Raw genomic sequence first — 20,804 nt, 5'->3', positions numbered from 1 at the left:
TGAGCTTCAGGAAAATGCCAGGAGGAGGGAGATCGAGCTGGAGACTTAGGCCAGGGAAGAGGCGGAGTCTAAGGGGAGAGACCGAAGGCAGGCACGGTCGTAGCCGACAACGAAGTGAGCCAAGGCCGCTAATACGAGGACAGGGGGACAGAAGGGCCGCACTTGTGGATACTACGGAAAGAGTGACGAGGGGTCATGCCGAGCGGGGATTTGCTCGAATGTGGCAAATAGGGGCATATGGCGAAGGATTTCCCCAAGGGGTTTGCAGTTTGCTTCCACTGCAACCAGATCGGCCATCGGAATACCGAGTGCCCCAAGCTTCTTTAGGGATGAGCATAGGGATCTGCACCTGCTGCTTTGCGTGCTACTGATATTTGGCCGATGAAAGTCGAGGTTCCGAGGGCTTGTGGGAGAGCTTTTTAGCTGACAGCGGAGGAGGTCTACGCAGCACCTGATATTGTGGCTGGTATTTATTTATTTATTTATATATTTTGAGATTTATTGTGCTTATTTTGTGTTGCATTAAGGTATATTTCTTGTGAGTTCTATATCTGCTTTGGTGTTATTTGACTTAGGTGTGAGTCGATCCTTTGTGTCATTTGCTTTTAGTCGTCAGATCAGTAACCGACGTGAGGCGTTGAGTCGACCTTTGAGTGTTTCTATAGCTTACGAGCATGTGGGTTTTGCTACTGATGTATTCCAAGGATGTGTGATGGAGATTTTTGGTGTCAAGTTTCCGATTGATCTAGTAGCGATTGTGATTGGTGATGTCGGTGTCATCGTGGGCATGTATTGGTTGAGCTGTTTTGGAGAAGTGATCGATTGCGAGCATTAGTTTGTAACTATACAAGACCCCAATAAGGGAGTGCTTACATTGTATAGAAAGGGTACCAGATCTGGGTCAGCCTTCTGCTCCGCTGCCAGGACGAGGTAGAGTTTACAGCAGGGTTGTATGGGCTTCTTGGCGTACGTGATGGATACGAAGGTTGTCTTAGAGAGGCCGAGTTCTATATTTGAGATTCCAATAATGTGCGAGTTCCCGGATGTGTTTCCAGAGGAGTTACCAGGTGTCTCCAGAGAGGCAGGTTGTGTTCCAGAATTATTTAGTTTTGGGCACGGTGCCTATTGCCAAGTCACCTTATCGCCTTGCGCCAACAGAGATGCAGGAGTTATCATCACAACTCTAGGAACTACAGGGGAAGGGATTTATTTGACCGAGTAGCATGCCATGGGGAGCATCGATCCTTTTTTTCAGCAAAAAAGGATGGTTCACATCGGATGTGTATAGATTACCGGGAGTTGAACAAGCTGACGGTGAAGAACCGTTATCCACTTCCAAGGATCGATGATTTATTCGATCAGTTATAGGGGGCATCTTGGGTTTCAAAGATTGATTTGAGATTTGGATATCACCAGATGAGAGTATGCGAGGAGGATATTCAGAAGACGACCATTAGAACTCGTTATGGGCATTACGAGTGTGTGGTGATGCCTTTCGGGCTGTCCAACACACCGACATCATTCATGGATCTCAAGAACCGAGTGTGTAGGCCTATGTTGGATTGGTTGGTGATCATGTTCATTGACATCATCTTGGTGTATTCGAGGTCCAAAGAGCAACATGAGGAGCATCTGCGAGAGGGTCTTGGGGTTTTGAAGTCGGAGAGGCTTTATGCCAAATTCTCCAAGTGTGATTGCTGCTTACGAGAGGTCTAGTTCTTGGGACACCTCGTTAATCAGAATGGGATATTGGTCAATCCGGCCAAGATTGAGGCAGTTATGCGATGGGAGGTGCCGAGATCCCCATCCGAGATAAGGAGTTTTCTAGGATTAGCCGGTTACTATCGGAGATTTATCAATGATTTCTCCCAAGATTGCAATTCCTCTCACCAGATTGACCTGGAAGGGTGTTACTTTTGTTTGGGGGCTCGATCAGCCAGCATCATTCGAGCCTCTTCGCCAGAGGTTTTGCGAACCTCCGGTGTTAGCCCTTCTGGAGGGTGTGGAGGACTTCGTGGTCTATTGCGGTGCGTCTATTTTCAGGTATGGGTGCAGTGTTGATGTAGAGGGGTCACATGATAGCATATGCATCGAGGCAGATGAAGCCTCACAAGACGAGGTATCCCTCCCATGATTTGGTGTTGGAGGCGGTAGTCTTCGCCCTCAAGATATGACGCCACTATCTTTATGGCGTCTGGTGTACCATTAACATGGACCGTAGGAGCCTGAAGTACCTTATGGATCAGTCCAAGCTGAATATGAGACAGAGGAGACGGTTGGATGTAGTTTAGTACTATGACTATGATATCTTATTGTTGGATTAGTGTCTAAGTCTATAACTATAATTGGTATGTACTTGACCCAATTTGGCATGGTCCATTTTGGTTGCATGGCATCGGAATAGTTTGGTGAGACTTTTGTGAAAAAAGGATATTTATGATTTATTAATATATTATAAGGTCTAATATATTAATATGAAATCATATTACTTAATTAGTATTGATCAAGAATTAATTTGGAATTAATTTTGTGATAAAAAGTCACTAATTAACTATATGAGGATTGATTGTGTAAATTGTTCATTCGTATATATGTGGGCTTATGATCCATAGTTCTTCATGTTGGGCTGAACCCATGGAGTAACCCATGGATACTCCATGGTGGTTTTAACCCATGGAGCATGAAGAATATGGAAAGTCATGAGTTACATGGTGTAACCCTAATAGCCATAATATATATATAGACCCCATAGATCAAGAAATCAGCCCTAAGGGGTTCATATGAGAGGCCTAGCCAATTTTGCGCATAAGAACTTTTCTCTCAAGTTATTCCAAGTTGTTGATGGTGTTGTGTGAACCATTTGAGGTGTCACACTTGGGGAACTAGGCTCTTAAGCTCCATGGAATCAAGCTACAACAAATTGGAATGTTATCCTAAGTAGTATCTTGTATTGTTTATATCAATTGCATGCTAGTTGTAGGTTTAATGCCTTGGAAACCAGTTGCATGTTTAATTAGTGAAAACATATATCCAAGGTATATAAGGTTGTATGTGCACCATAGGATATTTTAGTATACCAGAACCAATCACTTATATCACCCAAGCAAGGCTAATGTGGTAGCCGATGCCTTGAGTTGCAGAGTCGAAAGCGCTCCAATCTGATATGTGTGTATGAGGATGACAGTGATGAATCCAGTCTTAGATACTATCCGAGAGGCTCAGGTGGAGGCTGTGTGACCGGTGAACTGCAAAGGAGAGCGTGTGATTGGGCAGGTTTCCGAGTTTGTGTAGGTCGGTGTTGGGATTATGACTTTCCATGGGTGGATTTGGGTGCCCTATATAGGTGGAGCTCACTATGTATTATTGGAGGAGGCACATAGATCGAGATTCTTGATCCACCCAGGGGCCACTAAGATGTATTTGGACCTGAAGAGAGATTATTGGTGGCCATGTATGAAGAGGGACGTTGCATGGTATGTAGAGAGGTGCTTGACTTGTCGTTGGGTTAAGGCGGAGCACCAACGACCCCATGGTCCTTTGCAGCCTTTGGAGATCCCTCAGTGGAAGTGGGAACAGATTTCTATGACTTTATCACCAAGTTGCTGAGAACTGTGCGTGGGGTTGACGCGATTTAAGTGATTGTGGACTGGCTGCGAAGAGTGCTCACTTCATCGCTATCAGTGAGAGCTCTTCTGCAGAGAGATTGGCCGAGATTTATGTGAGAGAGGTGGTAGGTCGACATGGAGTGCCAACATCAATAGTGTTAGACCGAGACGTGCACTTTACTTCTAGGTCATGGAAGAAATTTCATGAGGAATTGGGTACCCAGTTATATTTTAGTACCATGTACCATCCGCAGACAGAGGGGCAGAGCGTGCGGACGATTTAGACGCTTGAGGACATGCTACGTGTATGTGTGGTGGACTTTGGGGGATGTTGGGAAACTTATTTTCCCTTGGCTGAGTTTTCTTACAACAACAACCATCATTCGAGTATTGTTATGCCTCCCTTTGAGATTCTATATTGGAGGAGGTGTCAGACTCCCTTTTGCTAGGGAGAGGTAGGGCAACGAGTGACGGGTGGCACTGAGATAGTGCTAAGGACGACCGAGCAGATTCAGCAGGTCAGACAGAGGTTACTGACAACCTAGAGTCACCAAAAGAGTTACACGGATCAGCGACGATCCGAGCTATAGATCCAGGTTGGAGATTTTGTCCTCCTGAAGGTATCTCCTTGGCAAGGGGTTATTCGATTTAGGAAACGGGGCAAGCTGGGGCCCCGATACATTGGTCCTTTCATAGTGATCGCTAGAGTAGGTAGAATGGCCTACCGGTTAGAGCTGCCAACAGAATTGATCCAGATTCATAACACCTTCCACGTGTCTCAGTTGAGGAAGTGTGTAGCAGATAAAACGGCAGTGGTACCCTTAGAGGACATTCAGGTGGATGCGAGCATGAATTATATCGAAAGGTCCATTGCTATTTTGGATCGAAAGGTGAAGGTTTTGAGAAACATAGAGGTGCCCCTGGTTCAGGTCCAATGGCAACATCAGAGAGGATCAGAGTGTACTTGGGAGCCGGAGTCCGAAATGCGCGAGCAGTATCCAGAGTTCATTCTGAAGCCTGATTTCGAGGGCGAAGTCTGATTCTAGTGGGGAAGAATTGCAACATCCCGACTCCCAGGTATTTCTTTTATTTTTTTTATTTATTTGGGGTTTCATGAGTTACTCGACGATTTATGATCCTAACTCGTCGAGTAGATTCCGATTTGGTCACGTAGGTTTAATGACCGACTCGACGAGTTAGAGAGCTGACTCGCTGAGTAGGCGCTGTGATGTGAAACCCTAAATCCCCGGAGTTGGGCTAATTTAAGAGAACTTATGTCCTCATTTCTTCCTCACCAACTTCCCAACACCCCTAAGTGAAACCCTAAACGTGTGTAGTGAGCTAAGAAAGTTATAGAGCTAATCTTTGAGTATTTTAGTGCATCTTTTGAGGAGAAGAGGAGATTATCCATCAAGGAAGGAGGAGGAACTGTTGGATCTAGTGCTATATCGACCAAGAGCTTCTGTGGAAGGTAAAAAGCCTACACCTTTCTCATCTTATGGGTTAGATCTCGTGATTATGGAAGATTAGGGATTTTACCACCTTTTATTGGGATATTGAGTGCATTGAGTCTAACAGGAGGTCTAGACTTCAGATATGGAATTTGTGAGGTCCATAGAGTCCAAAGGTCCCAACTTTATGCAGCCATATAAGAGTATTTGTACTTAAACACCCTTGTTAGAGTTGTATTGGCATTTTGGAGCAAAATATGCCATGCATGAACGTAAAGATCAAAGCTTTACGTGAAATTTGAGTCTTGGGAGCCTAGATCTAGAGTGTGGAGTAGTAGATCTTCCTTGAAACGTTTGAATGAGAATTCAGACTGAAGGGACTCGCTGAGTCAACAAGCTGACGTAACGAGTCAGCTAGGGTTTTCCCCGATGAGTCTGGACATGGGTAACTCGGTGAGTCCGCGGGACAACTCGACTGTAACATCCTAAAGATCAAGGCCAAAAATTTCATTTTTAATCAAGTGGTTTATAAAATAACATATAGAGACCTTGCTAAAATTATGTCATTGCACCAAACCGTAATGCCATGTCTCAGAACCATAACATCAAAAGTAATGAAAAATCAGAGTTCAATCCCAGATACCCAAAGCGGAAACGATGTGTGTGTGTGTGTGATGCGCTGCTACACCGCCGGCGACTTCCCCTTCGATGAAGAGGTACCTGAAGCCCAAAATCAAAAACTATAAGCACAAAGCTTAGTTAGTTCCCCCATCATACCACATACCATATAATATCGTCAGTATCTTTCAACAGGTAATTGTCGTCGGTATCTTTCAACCGGTAACTATCATTAGTGTCTTTCAACCGGTAACTGCCATCAGTATCTATCAACCGGTATCTGCCATCGGTATCTTTCAACCGGTATCTGCCATCGGTATCTTTCAACCGGTAATTGGGGACTATTTCACCCACAACCACTACCATACAATAGCAAGATATAAACATACAATCAGGCATACTAGGGTCCTGACCTACCCCTTGGTCCTAACGACCTATGTCAGGGAAAGACTATTCCCTATCACTACCACTAACACATATATCATTACACGCAAGCATATCTCATGACCAAATCACATAAGAAAACCAAGATAATTATCACAAAGACGATTATCTACTAATTACCCCTATTGGTGGGTTGACATTGTGGCCTTAGACCCACCCCTACTAGAAGGTAACTCACCTCGATGTCGTGTAGTGTCTGAACCATCCTTTGCGCGAAGATCGACTCTCCTCGACTACTCAATCCTTAAACAACAATCCACAAGTCATCAAACAAAACACACAACCCTAACTAGGGTCAATACCATAACCAGTCAAAGTCAACATGTAGTTGCCTTGACTCGCCGAGTTGGCCCGCCAACTCACGGAGTCCATACTCCACTAATCCGATATAACCCCGACTCCGCTCGTCGACTCTAGCAAGAACTCGACGGGTTCTTCTTCCTTCAAACTATCGGGACCATATTCATCCGACTCGCCGAGTTCTTCTTTGAACTCGACGAGTTCATCTCCCTCATAAGAACATGTCTATTCTATGACTCGCCAATTTATATAAACAACTCGTCGAGTTCATCTTCAAAGGTTGGGAGATTGCCTTGGACTCTCCGAGTCTTTTGATACACTCGTCGAGTCCCATGATTCTCAGGTCCTTTTCGCGTCTAAACATCTTTGGGACTTCCCTCCCTAACAACTGGTCCATTCGCAGAATGGATTTGGTGGTCGTTACACTTCGTCTCGTCGAGTCCCAAGAACAACTCGACGAGTCTGTTCTTGACCAATACTATACAACCGATTTAAATGGGTCTTAACACATCAAAACCATAGATATGGCCTCCTAATGTCCCTTTTATATGTAAAGTTCCAAACTTGATGCACATGCATGGTGTTTTTGGCTCAAACGTCCATAAAAGGTACTCTACAATGTGCATGAGGCTCTCATGGCCATAAAGGTGGCACCTTTATGCCATGAGACCTCTCCAATGACTCAGATCTGGAAATAGAACCCCACGAATCACTTCACAAATTCGAAAATATCTTAGGAAGCCCTAAATGCACCCAAAATCTAAGCCCTAAAGATGAACAACCAAATGGAAGACCAAAACAGGGGGATTTACCTTGATTGAGCTGAAGATGGAACAAGATCTCTGGATCTACAAGCCCCAACTTGAATTCTCAACCTTCTTCCTTCCCTTCAAGCTTTACAAACCACCCAAAAGCACCAAAATGGCCTTAGATCACACAAAAATGGCTAGGTTTTCGATATATAGCTTCTTGGGAGAGATAGGGATGAGGGAGGCTGAGTTAAGTTGTTTAAATAGGGTGCAAACCCTCATGTTTAGGGTTTTCCTTAAATAACACCTACTCGTTGAGTCAGTCTCCCGAATCGTCGAGTAGGTCACTTAAAATGCCCACGGATCAGGACCCTACTCGACGAGTTGGGCCTCTACCTCGTCGAGTCCCAAAAAAAATACATAAATTCTTAAATTAAATGCATACCGGGAATCAGGTGTTACAAATCTCCATTACTTATTCTTGACTTCGTCCTTGAAGTCTGCTGCTAAAACCTGAAAAAGCTCGGGGTAATGCTCTCTCATCTCGTCCTCCGGCTCCCAGGTCCATTCCGAGCCCTTGCGGTGCTGCCACTACACCTTTACCAGTTCCACTTTCTTGTTCCTCAGATTCTTTGACTTCCAGTCGTGGATCGCCACAGGCCATTCGATGTAGTTCAGGCTGTCATCAACCTAAATATTCTCTAAAGGCACCAATGCTGGATCGTCCACCAAACATTTTGGTAGCTGGCATAGCCCGCCAACTCGCCGAGTGCATACTCCACTAATCCGATATAACCTCGACTCCGCTCGTCGAGTCTAGCAAGAACTCGACGGGTTCTTCTTCCTTCAAACTATCGGGTCCATCTTCATCCGACTTGCCGAGTTCTTCCTTGAAATCGACGAGTTCATCTCCCTCATAAGAACATGTCTATTCTATGACTTGCCGAGTTGTATGAACAACTCGTCAGGTTCATTTTCAAAGGTTGGGAAATCGGCTTGGACTCGTCGAGTCTATTGATACACTTGTCGAGTCCCATGATTCTCAGGTCATTTTTCGCATCTACAAATTTATGGGACTTCCCTCCCTAACAACTGGTCCATTCACAAAATGGAATTGGTAGTCATTACACTTTGTCTCGCCGAGTCCCAAGAACAACTCGACGAGTCCGTCCTTGACCAATACTATACAACCGATTTAAATGGATCTTAACACATAAAAACCATGTTTCTAGCCTCGTAATGTCCCTTTTATATTTAAAGTTCCAAACTTGATGCACATGCATGGTGTTTTTGGCTCAAACATCCATAAAATGTAACAGCCCGGAATTTCAGGTATCTCTTTAATTTATTTTTGGGGCACATTTAGGAGGGGACTCGGCGAGTTTGTGCACGACTCGCCGAGTAGGACTACGGTCTTGGCCACAGATTCGCGACTGGACTCGACGAGTCCATTAGGGACTCGGCGAGTCGACGCTGTCCAGCTGAAACCCTAGCCGTTTTGATTCTGGATCGTATATAATGTCTTTAGGGCCGTCATGTCTCGTCTTTTGGCCGATTGAAGGTAACCTAAACGGCTATGGGCATCTGGAGCAAGGGTGAAGGCTAGTGGAAGCTTAAAGTGGTTGTTAGGCAAGGAGAGGCAAGGTGGTGATCAAAGGAGGATCAAGGGGTTGAGCTCTGGAGGTTTGGGGACACAGGGAACACGTTTCCAGGTAATCTTCGGATCAAATCTGTAGCTTTTATGTTGTATGCGAATTTAGGGTTTAGGAAACCCATTTAAGGGATTGTTAGATTGTAGTGATGTTATAAGTGTTTAAAAACCCCGGTGTTAGTATATGTGAAAGTCCAGGAAGCCCTATATCTTCATATTTCGAAATCATGCGAAATACAGGAGGCAGCGGATTGGCTGCATGGCGAGGACTCGCCGAGTCCAATGATCAGACTCGGCGAGTAGCTTGAAGATTCACTAGGACTCGCCGAGTTGTTCTTCAGACTCGGCGAGTAGCTTGAAGACCTATTGGAACTCGTCGAGTCGTTCTTCAGACTCGGCGAGTGGAGTCAGGGTGTCTATACTCGCCGAGTTGCCCTTGCACTCGACGAGTCTGGTCAAGATTGACCGTTGACCTGTATGTAACTTAGTAGGGTCAGTTGTCTTGTTTGATAAGAGCATTAATAAAGGTATGTGGTATTATAGGGAACCTGCGGATTAGCGGATCGAGTGCGAGTAGCTCGAAGGTTTATAGCTTGCATACTACGAGGTGAGTCTTCTCACTATACTTCACCCGGAAGGGTTTGACTGTGAGACCGGAAGGTCGTATGTGTTATATTATGCTATGTCTAGAGAGGTAGATGCCTTATATGTGATGTATGCTTATATGTGATGTATGCTTATACGGGCCGGAAGGCGAGACTTTACGTGACAGAAAGAACGGTATGATGTATGACTTATGTGTTATATGTGTTATGCTTTATACTATTATGGGCCGGAAGGCAAAACACTATGGGCCGGAAGGCAATCTAATACGGGCCGGAAGGCGATATGTTATGGGCCGGAAGGCGATTATATTACGGGCCGGAAGGCAATGTTATGTGGACCGAAAGGTCCGGGCCGGAAGGCGTATGTGGGTAAGTCGTATACTGGGGAACTCACTAAGCATTTATGCTTACTAGTTGTGTTTATATTTTCAGGCACTAGTGATGACCGTGGGAAGGCGCCGACGTGACGTGTACACACTGCCACTGTTGAAGATCCTGGAGATTTATTATTTATAATTTTTGAAATAAACTTGGAATAAACTCTTTTGTCGAATAATGATGTTTTGTTTTTAATGAAAATTTTATTTGAAAATTTGAGATGTTACAATTGGTATCAAAGCCTTGGTTTGAGGGATTCGGGGGTACTTTTGGGTGCAACTGAACTCAGACCGAGGATTTGAGGAAAAACTTTTTCTTAAAAATGATAAGGACGTAATATTTTATAAAGGGCAAGGCGGTAAAAACAAGGGTGGAACAGTGTGTACGAGCAGCCAGCGTCCGAACGGTAAAGATCCCCATAATACCTTACGATGTTATGTTATGCACTGAATTATGAATTGTTATGCATGCTAGAAGACTAGGCATTCATGATAGGATTAGAATTGCCTGTTTTGTGATGCCTTAGTCTAGGGAGATTGCTTATATGAGATATTTGGTAGCGTGCAAGTAGATAGTGCATACTAGAGGTAGAGTACTCATTATTCGGGATTTGGGGAGGAAGATTTGGGACGAATACTGATACGGTGTGGTCGGTAGTATTGGGCCCGTACTATCGAAGGCACCGGATCAGTGGAAGACTCAAATAAGAATCCCTGGAAATCGGAGACTGGGTAGGGCGCGTATCGAGTACAATTGTACTTGGTGGAGTCTCTGATGATTTTATGTTGTATTTCAGAGACATCATGGTTATCACACGCAATGGGGCGAGTTCGAGCGGTGCGAGTGACGAGGAGATTCGTCAGATTATTCAGGAAGAGGTAGCTGCGGCGGTCCGGGCCGAGATCCCGGAGATGTTTGGGTCTATTAAGACCACATTGATGGAGGAGTTTGAGGAGCGGTGCGCCGCAATTTCTGAAGCTGCAGTTGCTGCCGCTACCGCAGCGGTGGCTGCTGCCAGGCCGCAAGGGGGTGATTCATTACTATTCAGGGAATTCAGCAACACGAAACCCCCTGAATTTGATGGGACGCAGGATCCGATTGCAGCTATGAGGTGGATCGCCGACATCGAGGGGTGCTTCTATACTTGCTCATGCCCGGAGCACCTGAGGGTACGGTTCGCCTTGAACCAGCTCCGTCTGGGAGCGAAGGATTGGTGGAAGTTCGTGACGGCGAACTTCACTCAGGCAGAGATTACGGCGGTGACCTGGGAGAGGTTTACGGAGATGTTCAGGGATGAGTACGTTCCCCCGGTAGAGAGGGAGCGATTGATTCAGGAGTTCTTGACCCTTAAGCAGGGTACTGATTCCGTGGCAGTGATCACACGGAAGTTTCATGAGAGGGCAATGTTCTGCCCCGAGCTGGTATCTACGGAGCAGTCGCGGATGAGCCGCTATTTGGGTGTTTTGAAGAGGGAGATCCGGGAGTTTGTGTCAAACTCCACCTATCGTACTTTCACTGAGCTTCAGGCGAACGCCAGGAAGCGCGAGATCGAGTTGGAGACGCAAGCGAGGGAGGAGGCTGAGTCTCGGCAGGTGGATCGACGACCGGCCCAGTCTCAGCCGGCAGCCAAGCGGACTAAGTTCGCTGACTCGAGGATGGGAGGTTCGAAGGGTCGCACTTGCGCGAAGTGCGGCAAGAGTCACGAGGGGGCGTGTCGAGCTGGTGGTTGCTACAAGTGTGGCAAAGAGGGACATATTGCCAGGGATTGCCCTAAGGGGTTTATGGTTTGCTTTCACTGCAACCAGACAGGCCATCGGAAGGCCGAGTGCCCGCAACTTCGTCAGGGAGCTACACCTACTACCCGGACTACTGAGACCCGACCGGTGAAGGTCGAGGCCCCGAGGGCTCGCGGGAGAGCCTTTCAGCTGACTGCGGAGGAGGTCCGCGCTGCGCCCGATGTTGTGGCAGGTATGTTATCTTTCATGTATTTAATTAAAGGTCGAAATGTTACGCTTATGTTAATATATGTGTAGGTACTTTCCTTGTGAACTCTATGCCTGCTCTAGTATTATTTGATTCGGGTGCGAGTAGATCGTTTGTATCGTTAGCTTTTAGTCAGCACATCGGCATTAGTCGTGAGCCGTTAAGTCGGCCTTTGAGCGTTTCCATTGCGGCCGAGAGGGTGATTTGTGCTACGGAGGTTTTTCGGGGATGTGTGCTAGAGATCTTCGGGGTCGCATTTCCGATTGACCTAATTCCTATTGCGATGGGTGATGTCTGTGTCATCGTAGGCATGGACTGGTTGAGCCGATTCAGCGCTGTCATCGACTGCGAGCGTCAGTTGGTGACCATACGAGACCCTAGTGGGGGAGTTCTTACGGTGTACGACGAGGGTACCCGTTCGAGATTAGCTTTTTGTTCGGCTGCTAGGGCGAGGCAATGCCTACAGCGGGGACGTAACGGTTTTGTGGCGTATGTGATGGATACGCGGGAGAGTTCCGAGAGACCGAAGACATTGAAGGAGGTTCCAGTGGTGCGCGAGTTTCCAGATGTTTTCCCTGAGGATTTGCCGGGAATACCTCCTGCGAGGCAAGTGGAGTTTGGTATCGACCTAGTTCCAGGGGCTGCGCCTATTGCGAAGGTGCCTTATCGTCTTGCACCTCCAGAGATGCAAGAATTGTCCTCGCAACTTCAAGAGTTGTTGGGGAAGGGGTTTATTCGGCCGAGTAGCTCGCCGTGGGGAGCACCGATTCTGTTCGTCAAAAAGAAGGATGGTTCACACCGGATGTGTATCGATTACCGGGAGCTGAACAAGGTGACAGTTAAGAATCGCTATCCGTTACCGAGGATCGATGATCTATTTGATCAGTTGCAAGGGGCATCTTGGTTTTCCAAGATTGATTTGAGATCAGGGTACCATCAGGTGAGAGTGCGGGATGAGGACGTCCAGAAGACAGCCTTTAGGACGCGGTATGGGCATTACGAGTTCGTGGTGATGCCTTTTGGGCTCACCAATGCCCCAGCAGTGTTCATGGATCTCATGAACAGGGTATGCAGGCCGATGCTGGATCGGTCTGTGATTGTATTCATCGACGACATTCTGGTGTATTCGCGATCTAGGGAGCAGCATGAGGGACATTTGAGGGAGGTCCTTGAGGTACTGAGGTCGGAGAAGCTATATGCAAAATTCTCCAAATGTGACTTCTGGTTACGGGAGGTTCAATTTCTGGGGCACGTTGTAAATCAGGCAGGGATATTGGTCGATCCGGCCAAGGTGGAGGCGGTGATGAGGTGGGAGGCACCAAAGTCACCTTCGGAGATCAGGAGTTTCCTTGGGTTGGCGGGGTACTATCGAAGGTTCATTAGGGACTTCTCCAAGATCGCGGTGCCACTTACCAAATTGACCCGAAAGGGTGTTACATTCTCATGGGGACCCGAGCAGCAGACTTCCTTCGAGACACTTCGTCAGAGACTGTGCGAAGCACCAGTATTAGCCCTTCCTGAAGGGATGGAGGACTTCGTCGTATATTGCGACGCATCGATTTCAGGACTGGGTGCAGTGTTGATGCAGAGGGGCCATGTGATAGCCTATGCATCGAGGCAGCTGAAGCCTCACGAAGCGAGATATCCCACGCATGACTTAGAGTTGGGGGCAGTAGTGTTCGCCCTCAAAATTTGGCGTCACTACCTGTACGGGGTTCGTTGTACCATATACACGGACCATAAGAGTTTGAAGTATTTGATGGATCAACCCAACCTAAACATGCGTCAGAGGAGATGGTTAGACGTGGTTAAGGATTATGACTGCGAGATCCTATACCACCCAGGCAAGGCAAATGTGGTAGCCGATGCATTGAGTCGTAGGGCGGAGGGTACTCCATTGCGGGACGTATGTTTGAGATTGACGGTGGTAACTCCGGTGTTAGATACTATTCGTGGGGCACAGGCCGAGGTTGTGAAGTCTGGGATGCAGAAACAGGAGCGGGTCGTCGGGTTGATTTCAGAGTTTGTTACGGATGGGCGGGGACTTTTGACATTTCGGGGTCGGATCTGGGTGCCATTCGAGGGAGGTACGCGTGTTACTTTGATGGAGGAGGCACATAGATCGAAATTCTCGATCCATCCCGGTGCCACGAAAATGTATCTGGATTTGAAAAAGGAGTACTGGTGGCCTTGCATGAAGAGAGACGTTGCCTGGTTCGTTGAGAGGTGTTTGACCTGCCGTAAGGTTAAGGCCGAGCACCAGAGACCGCACGGTAAGTTGCAACCTTTGGAGATCCCTGAGTGGAAGTGGGATCAGATCACGATGGATTTCATCACCAAATTGCCGAAAACTGCCAGAGGAGTCGATGCGATTTGGGTGATTGTGGATAGGCTAACAAAGAGTGCACACTTCCTTGCCATTAGTGAAAGTTCATCAGCAGAGAAGTTGGCAGAGTTGTACGTGCGAGAGATAGTATCTCGGCATGGAGTGCCGACCTCGATTGTTTCGGATCGCGATGTACGTTTCACTTCCAGGTTCTGGAAGAAATTTCATGAGGAGTTGGGTACTAAGCTGCATTTTAGTACCGCATACCATCCCCAGACCGACGGTCAGAGCGAGCGGACGATTCAGACATTGGAAGACATGCTTAGAGCGTGTGTGTTAGACTTCGGGGGTAGCTGGGATGCGCATCTGCTGTTGGCTGAGTTTTCCTACAACAACAGCCATCATTCGAGCATTGGTATGCCACCTTTTGAGTTGTTGTATGGCAGGAGGTGTCGGACTCCCATTTGCTGGGGAGAAGTGGGACAGAGAGTGATGGGCAGTACAGAGATCGTACTTCAAACGACTGAACAGATCCAACGGGTGAGGCAGAGGTTATTGACCGCCCAGAGCCGACAGAAGAGTTATGCGGACAGACGCCGGTCCGAGCTCGAATTCTAGGTCGGCGACTTCGTTCTCCTAAAGGTTTCTCCTTGGAAAGGGGTGATTCGGTTCAGGAAGAGGGGCAAATTGGGGCCCCGGTTCATAGGTCCATTTCGGGTAATTGCAAGGGTAGGTCGGGTAGCTTATCGGTTGGAGTTGCCAGCGGAACTGAATCAGATTCACAATACCTTCCACGTATCACAGCTGAGGAAGTGTATAGCCGATGAGGCAGCAGTGGTTCCGCTAGAAGATATCCAGGTAGATGCGAGTCTGAATTACGCCGAGAGACCAGTAGCTATCAGGGATCGGAAGATCAAGGTTCTACGGAACAAGGAAATACCTCTGGTGTTGGTTCAGTGGCAACATCGGAAGGGATCGGAGATGACTTGGGAGCCGGAAAGAGAAATGCGGGAGCAACATCCGGAGTTATTCGCAGAATGAGAGACTTCGAGGGCGAAGTCTAGTTCTAGTGGGGGAGAGTTGTAACAGCCCGGAATTTCAGGTATCTCTTTAATTTATTTTTGGGGCACATTTAGGAGGGGACTCGGCGAGTTTGTGCACGACTCGCCGAGTAGGACTACGGTCTTGGCCACAGATTCGCGACTGGACTCGACGAGTCCATTAGGGACTCGGCGAGTCGACGCTGTCCAGCTGAAACCCTAGCCGTTTTGATTCTGGATCGTATATAATGTCTTTAGGGCCGTCATGTCTCGTCTTTTGGCCGATTGAAGGTAACCTAAACGGCTGTGGGCATCTGGAGCAAGGGTGAAGGCTAGTGGAAGCTTAAAGTGGTTGTTAGGCAAGGAGAGGCAAGGTGGTGATCAAAGGAGGATCAAGGGGTTGAGCTCTGGAGGTTTGGGGACACAGGGAACACGTTTCCAGGTAATTTTCGGATCAAATCTGTAGCTTTTATGTTGTATGCGAATTTAGGGTTTAGGAAACCCATTTAAAGGATTGTTAGATTGTAGTGATGTTATAAGTGTTTAAAAACCCCGGTGTTAGTATATGTGAAAGTCCAGGAAGCCCTATATCTTCATATTTCGAAATCATGCGAAATACAGGAGGCAGCGGATTGGCTGCATGGCGAGGACTCGCCGAGTCCAATGATCAGACTCGGCGAGTAGCTTGAAGATTCACTAGGACTCGCCGAGTTGTTCTTCAGACTCGGCGAGTAGCTTGAAGACCTATTGGAACTCGTCGAGTCGTTCTTCAGACTCGGCGAGTGGAGTCATGGTGTCTATACTCGCCGAGTTGCCCTTGCACTCGACGAGTCTGGTCAAGATTGACCGTTGACCTGTATGTAACTTAGTAGGGTCAGTTGTCTTGTTTGATAAGAGCATTAATAAAGGTATGTGGTATTATAGGGAACCTGCGGATTAGCGGATCGAGTGCGAGTAGCTCGAAGGTTTATAGCTTGCATACTACGAGGTGAGTCTTCTCACTATACTTCACCCGGAAGGGTTTGACTGTGAGACCGGAAGGTCGTATGTGTTATATTATGCTATGTTTAGAGAGGTAGATGCCTTATATGTGATGTATGCTTATACGGGCCGGAAGGCGAGACTTTACGTGACAGAAAGAACGGTATGATGTATGACTTATGTGTTATGTGCGTTATGTTATATGTGTTATGCTTTATACTATTATGGGCCGGAAGGCAAAACACTATGGGCCGGAAGGCAATCTAATACGGGCCGGAAGGCGATATGTTATGGGCCGGAAGGCGATTATATTACGGGCCGGAAGGCAATGTTATGTGGACCGAAAGGTCCGGGCCGGAAGGCGTATGTGGGTAAGTCGTATACTGGGGAACTCACTAAGCATTTATGCTTACTAGTTGTGTTTATGTTTTCAGGTACTAGTGATGACCGTGGGAAGGCGCCGGCGTGACGCGTACACACTGCCACTGTTGAAGATCCTGGAGATTTATTATTTATAATTTTTGAAATAAACTTGGAATAAACCCTTTTGTCGAATAATGATGTTTTGTTTTTAATGAAAATTTTATTTGAAAATTTGAGATGTTACATAAAAGGTGCTCTACAATGTGCAGGAGGCTCTCATGGCCATAAAGTTGGCACCTTTATGCCATGAGACCCCTCTAATGACTCAGATCTGGAAGTAGAACCCCACGAATCACTTCGCAAATCCGAAAATGGCTTAGGAAGCCCTAAATGCACCCAAAATCTAAGCCCTAAAGATGAACAACCAAATGGAAGACCAAAACAGGGGGCATTTACCCAAATTGAGATGAAGATGGAACAAGATCTCTGGATCTACAAGCCCCAACTTGAATTCTCAAGCTTCTTCCTTCCCTTCAAGCTTTACAAACCACCCAAAAGCACCAAAATGGCCTTAGATCACACAAAAATGGCTAGGGTTTCGATATATAGCTTCTTGGGAGAGATAGGGATGAGGGAGGTTGAGTTAAGTTGTTTAAGTAGGGTGCAAACCCTCATGTTTAGGGTTTTCCTCAAATCACACCTACTCATTGAGTCAGTCTCCTGAATCGTCGAGTATGTCACTTAAAATGCCCGCGGATCACGACCCTACTCGACGAGTTGGGCCTCTAACTCGTCGAGTCCCAGAAAAAATACATAAATACTTAAATTAAATGCGTACCGGGAATCAGGTGTTACAAATCTCCCTTACTTATTCTTAACTTTGTCCTTGAAGTCTGCTGCTAAATCCTGAAAAAGCTCGGGGTAATGCTCCCTCATCTCGTCCTCCGGCTCCTAGGTCCATTCCGAGCCCTTGCGGTGCTGCCACTACACCTTTATCAGTTCCACTTTCTTGTTCCTCAGATCCTTTGACTTCCACTCGAGGATCAGCGCAGGCCATTCGATGTAGTTCAGGCTGTCATCAACCTGAATATTATCTAAAGGCACCAATGCAGAATCGTCCACCAAACATTTCGGTAGATGGGATAGCCCGCCAACTCGCCGATTCCATACTCCACTAATCTGATATAACCCCGAATCCACTCGTCGAGTCTAGCAAGAACTCGACGGGTTCTTTTTCCTTCAAACTATCGGGGCCATCTTCATCCAACTCGCCTAGTTCTTCCTGGAACTCGAAGAGTTCATCTCCCTCATAAGAACATGTGTATTCTATAACTGGCCGAGTTGTATGAATAAATCGTCGAGTTCATCTTCAAAGGTTGGGAGATTGCCTTGGACTCTCCGAGTCTTTTGATACACTCATCGAGTCCCATGATTCTTAGGTCCTTTTTCGCGTCTAAACATCTATGGGACTTCCCTCCCTAACAACTGGTCCATTCACAAAATGGATTTGGTGGTCATTACACTTCGTCTCGCCGAGTCCCAAGAACAACTCGACGAGTCCGTCCTTGAACAATACTATAAGACCGATTTAAATGGGTCTTAACACATCAAAACCATAGATCTGGCGTCCTAATGTCCCTTTTATACGTAAAGTTCAAAGCTTGATACACATGCATGGTGTTTTTGGCTCAAACATACATAAAAGGTGCTCTACAATGTGCATGAGGCTCTCAAGACCATAAAGTTGGCACCTTTATGCCACGAGACCCCTCCAATGACTCAGATCTCGAAGTAGAACCCCACGAATGACTTCACAAATCCGAAAATGGATTAGGAAGCCCTAAATGCACCCAAAATCTAAGCCCTAAAGATGAACAACCAAATGGAAGACCAAAACAGGGGCATTTACCTTCATTGAGCTGAAGATGGAACAAGATCTCTGGATCTACAAGTCCCAACTTGAATTCTCAAGCTTCTTCCTTGCCTTCAAGCTTTACAAACCACCCAAAAGCACCAAAATGGCCTTAGATCACACAAAAATGGCTAGGGTTTCGATATATAGCTTCTTGGGAGAGATAGGGATGAGGGAGGTTGAGTTAAGTTGTTTAAATAGGGTGCAAACCCTCATGTTTAGGGTTTTCCTCAAATAACACTTACTCGTTGAGTCAGTATCCCGAATCGTCGAGTAGGTCACTTAAAATGCCCGCGGATCACGACCCTACTCGACGAGTTGGGCCTCTAACTCGTCGAGTCCCAGAAAAAAATACATAAATTCTTAAATTAAATGCGTACCGGGAATCAGGTGTTACAAATCTCCATTACTTATTCTTGACTTCGTCCTTGAAGTCTGCTGCTAAATCCTGAAAAAGCTCGGGGTAATGCTCCCTCATCTTGTCCTCCGGCTCCCAGGTCCATTCCGAGCCCTTGCGGTGCTGCCACTACACCTTTACCAGTTCCAATTTCTTGTTCCTCAGATTCTTTGACTTCCAGTCGAGGATCGTCACAGGCCATTCGATGTAGTTCACGCTGTCATCAACCTGAATATTCTCTAAAGGAACCAATGCTGAATCGTCCACCAAACATTTCGGTAGCTGGGATAGCCCGCCAACTCGCCGAGTCCATACTCCACTAATCTGATATAACCCCAACTCCGCTCATCGAGTCTAGCAAGAACTCGACGGGTTCTTCTTCCTTCAAACTATCGGGACCATCTTCATCCGACTCGCCGAGTTCTTCCTTGAACTCGACGAGTTCATCTCCCTCATAAGAACATGTCTATTCTATGACTCGCCAATTTGTATGAACAACTCGTCGAGTTCATCTTCAAAGGTTGGGAGATTGCCTTGGACTCACCGATTCTGTTGATACACTCGTCGAGTCCCATGATTCTCAGGTCCTTTTCGCATCTAAACATCTATGGGACATCCCTCCCTAACAACTGGTCCATTCGCAAAATGGATTTGGTGGTCATTACACTTCGTCTCGCCGAGTCCCAAGAACAACTCGACGAGTCCGTCCTTGAACAATACTATAAGACCGATTTAAATGGGTCTTAACACATCAAAACCATAGATCTGGCCTCCTAATGTCCCTTTTATACATAAAGTTCAAAGCTTGATACACATGCATGGTGTTTTTGGCTCAAACATCCATAAAAGGTGCTCTACAATGTGCATGAGGCTCTCAAGGCCATAAAGTTGGCACCTTTATGCCACGAGACCCCTCCAATGACTCAGATCTCGAAGTAGAACCCCACGAATGACTTCACAAATCCGAAAATGGCTTAGGAAGCCCTAAATGCACCCAAAATCTAAGCCCTAAACATGAACAACCAAATGGAAGACCAAAACAGGGGCATTTACCTTCATTGAGCTGAAGATGGAACAAGATCTCTGGATCTACAAGTCCCAACTTGAATTCTCAAGCTTCTTCCTTCCCTTCAAGCTTTACAAACCACCCAAAAGCACCAAAATGGCCTTAGATCACACAAAAATGGCTAGGGTTTCGATATATAGCTTCTTGGGAGAGCTAGGGATAAGGGAGGCTGAGTTAAGTTGTTTAAGTAGGGTGCAAACCCTCATGTTTAGGGTTTTCCTCAAATAACACTTACTCGTTGAGTTAGTATCCCGAATCGTCGAGTAGGTCACTTAAAATGCCCGCGGATCACGACCCTACTCGACGAGTTGGGCCTCTAACTCGTCGAGTCCCAGAAAAAAATACATAAATTCTTAAATTAAATGCGTACCGGGAATCAGGTGTTACAAATCTCCATTACTTATTCTTGACTTCGTCCTTGAAGTCTGCTGCTAAATCCTGAAATAGCTCGGGGTAATGCTCCCTCATCTTGTCCTCCGGCTCCCAGGTCCATTCCGAGCCCTTGCGGTGCTGCCACTACACCTTTACCAGTTCCAATTTCTTGTTCCTCAGATTCTTTGACTTCCAGTCGAGGATCGTCACAGGCCATTCGATGTAGTTCACGCTGTCATCAACCTGAATATTCTCTAAAGGCACCAATGCTGAATCGTCCACCAAACATTTCGGTAGCTGGGATAGCCCGCCAACTCGCCGAGTCCATACTCCACTAATCTGATATAACCCCAACTCCGCTCATCGAGTCTAGCAAGAACTCGACGGGTTCTTCTTCCTTCAAACTATCGGGACCATCTTCATCTGACTCGCCTAGTTCTTCCTGGAACTCGACGAGTTCATCTCCCTCATAAGAACATGTCTATTCTATAACTGGCCGAGTTGTATGAACAAATCGTCGAGTTCATCTTCAAAGGTTGGGAGATTGCCTTGGACTCTCCGAG

This window comes from Lactuca sativa, chromosome 5, assembly GCF_002870075.4.
Source record: "Lactuca sativa cultivar Salinas chromosome 5, Lsat_Salinas_v11, whole genome shotgun sequence".
Classification (NCBI taxonomy): domain Eukaryota; kingdom Viridiplantae; phylum Streptophyta; class Magnoliopsida; order Asterales; family Asteraceae; genus Lactuca; species Lactuca sativa.
This window is presented reverse-complemented; position numbering follows the sequence as displayed.